Genomic DNA, 3,418 nt, shown 5'->3' on the forward strand with positions numbered 1-3,418 from the left:
TTCAGGGGGTGGAGGGACCTACAGGAGGGCAGCAGGGCAGGAGTGAAGGCAGAAGGCAGCGGCCAGAGGGAAGCCAGTGCCAGCAGCCAGGGGAAGGAAGGCCTATTCTTGCATGAATCTTCGTGCATCGGGCCTCTAGTTTTATATAAAAGAGGATGTTTGTGTAATTCTTAGAACTTGAAGATCAGTCTTCACCACCTGCAAAACCATGAATTCCACACCTTGTCTGTTTTTCCTGATAACTGAGATAAAGAAAATGATATTTAGTAACTGAAGCTGCAACCTATTAGTATTTATTAAAGACCAACATCTCTAGGAAGCAGCCAGGACAGGCCCTCCCCTGCCACCTGAATCCTATCTTGGCAGAGCTCAGCAGCTGCTATTTATCCCAGAGCTAAGAAAGACCGCTCCATTTAGAACTGGCTGGAGAATGATAGAATGAGGGCTGAGTTATTAGTGTGGCAGTTAGTTAGATAAAAGTAGAGTATGCCCTAACCGGGTTGGCTCAGTGGATAGAGCATCGGCCTACGGACTCAATGGTCCTGGGTTCGATTCCGGTCAAGGGCATGTACCTTGGTTGGGGGCACATCCCCAGTGGGGAGTGTGCAGGAGGCAGCTGATCAATGTTTCTCTCTCATCGATGCTTCTAACTCTCTATCCCTCTCCCTTCCTCTCTGTGAAAAATCAATAAAATATATTTTAAAAAAAAGTAGAGTAATAAACAGAGTCCTGATGGGGAGGAAAGCCAGGGAGAAAAGGCGAAGGAAGGAAAGAAGGGAAGGAAGGAGAAAAGCAGGGGACATGGACGAAGGGAGAGAAAGAGGTCTGTTGTGTGTGGGATCCTAGGGCTGACTAACGGTTTGTTCAATATTCCCTGTAGAGGGAATCAGGCCTGGGGATGGGTTGGGAGGGTCAGGTCTCTCTAATGATGGCATTGATTCACTGGGTTCCCAGGGCCACAGGGCCAGTGCCATGTCTGGTCTGTTCATCACTGTGAACTCAGGGCCCAGAACAGAGTAGATTTCATACATATTGGTTGAATGAACAAATTTATTACCTTCATAAAGCAGTCACTTTCTCTCTGTTTTCCATAGTTGAGATAAAAAAATTCTCTTCCCCCAGCATCCAGCATGCTTACCCAGGACTGTAAGGTCCTCAGGGAGGGCTGAGTCACGGAGCTTTTTGCGAGTCTCAGACCAGGGAGGGTGGGTGGGACCAGCTTGAGCTTCACCTGGACGGAGCTCAGATCACAGACCTGCCTACACTTTCCAGTCCAGGGGAAGCCGAGAGTGAAAAGTCTTAGAGAATTTTCAATGTAGCTGTGCAGACTCCTCCACTCACTTTGTAGAAACCACGAAGTTGGTCGTCTTCGTCACGAAGGGTACCTTGGGGCAAGTTGCCTCATCCAAAGCCAGAAACTTCCTCAATGAGAGGCACAGGGTTATTATGTGGGGGAAATCTGAAGTTAGTTCTCTGTTTCTAGTAGAGATAAGGAGCCCTTACACAGAGGAGGATGGGCAATCATCAATTACCTATTTCCTTTGATGAGGAAATACAGGTAATGATTCTGAATGGGGCACGAAAGGGGAATATCCGGTTATGTCTGGGCAGAGCAGATACAGTGAAACCTGGAGATGCTTGAGCAGGTAAGGTGCCCTCCTGACAAGGGATGGAGGGTTTGTAGGATGGGAAGAGAAGCTTTCAAGGAAAAATACAGACACCTCCCCCAACCCCAAATCCCCAACAACAACAAATAACCTTTATTAGGTCATCTTATATGCCAGGCAGTATTCTGAGTGTTTACACATATTACCTCATTTAATCCTTACAATAGTGATTATTCCTGAAAAATGACAGAAAAAATTATGCTCTAATAAAAAAAAGATAAAGTGTGACCGTTTTTTATAAATTTCAGTGTTCATTCCATGTCTTTGCAACCTGACAAAGCCAAAAGGAAGTAAATGAAATCCAGAACTTTTGACATTGTTCATCTAAAAGACTTTTTGTTTCTTTGCTTTCTGAATAGTTGGGGCCCTAACTTCTAAGGACAAATACAGTGTCACTGACTGGCTAAATCCCTTTTATTTTTCATTTTTTAAAAAGATATATTTTATTGATTTTTTACAGAGAGGAAGGGAGAGGGATAGAGAGTTAGAAACATCAGTGAAAGAGAAACATCGATCAGCTGCCTCCTGCACACCCCCTACTGAGGATGTGCCTGCAACCAAGGTACATGCCCTTGACTGGAATTGAACCTGGGACCCTTCAGTCCACAGGCCTGCGCTCTATCCACTGAGCCAATCCGGTTTGGCTAAATCTCTTTTAAAGAAATTGAGATTTCTGGAACATTTTCAAAACATTACAGTGAGGAACCTTTAATTGGTAGCAATAAGTTTTTGTTTAAGCTTAGCCACTTGATATTTCATGTTTGTCTAAAAAAACCGCCTAATACACATCTACCAAAGAGCATCAGATACACAAAATAAGTTAAATGTGTGGTTCAATGTGCCTTCATGAAACAAAATGACAATCTAGGACAGTTTCCAAATCCATGTAACATTTTATAGGTTTTGGGGGAATATTTAATGTTGTATATTAATCAAATGGTAATGGAAAGTCTAGCTCTTTAGAGTTTTTCTAATCAAATGGATTTAAAATTTGCTGCTGGATATTCGTAAAGTTTGAAGGGCTCTATAACTTAAACATTAAAATTCTAAACTTTTTAAAATTGAATTTATTGGGGTGACATTGATTAATAAAATCATATAGGTTTCAGGTGTACAATTCTATTGTCATCTGTGCACTATATTGTGTGTTCACCTCCCCAAGTCAAGTCTCCTTCTATCACCATTTATCAACCTTAACCCTCTTTTACCTCCTCCCACCGCCTCAATTTAAAAACTTTAATTTATTTTTTAAATTTATGTATAGATGGTATACAATATTATATTAGTTTCATGTGTACTAAATATAGTGATTCAACAGTTATACACTTACAATGTGATCACTACACTAAACCTAGTACTTACCTGTCACTGCAAACTGATCACAATGTAATTGACTATATTCCCCTTCACCATTTTCACCCAATCTCCACCTCCCTCCTCTTTCTGGAAACCATCCATTTGGTCTCTCTTTCTATGAGTCTGCTTCTGTTTTGTTTTGTTTATTCATTTGTGCGTTTTTTTGTTGTTGTTGTTGTTTTTTAGATTCTACATATAAGTTAAACCATATGGTATTTGTCTTTCTCTGACTTACTTCATTTAGCATAATACACTCTAGGTCCATCTGTTATTTTAAGTGGCAATACTTATTATTTTTTATTGTTGAGTAGTATTCCATCATGTGTATATACCATATCTTTTTATCCATTTATCTAGTAATGGACACCAAGGTTAGTTTCATATCTTAACTTTTG

The sequence above is a fragment of the Myotis davidii genome, unplaced genomic scaffold (assembly GCF_000327345.1).
Source record: "Myotis davidii unplaced genomic scaffold, ASM32734v1 scaffold370, whole genome shotgun sequence".
Taxonomy (NCBI): Eukaryota; Metazoa; Chordata; class Mammalia; order Chiroptera; family Vespertilionidae; genus Myotis; species Myotis davidii.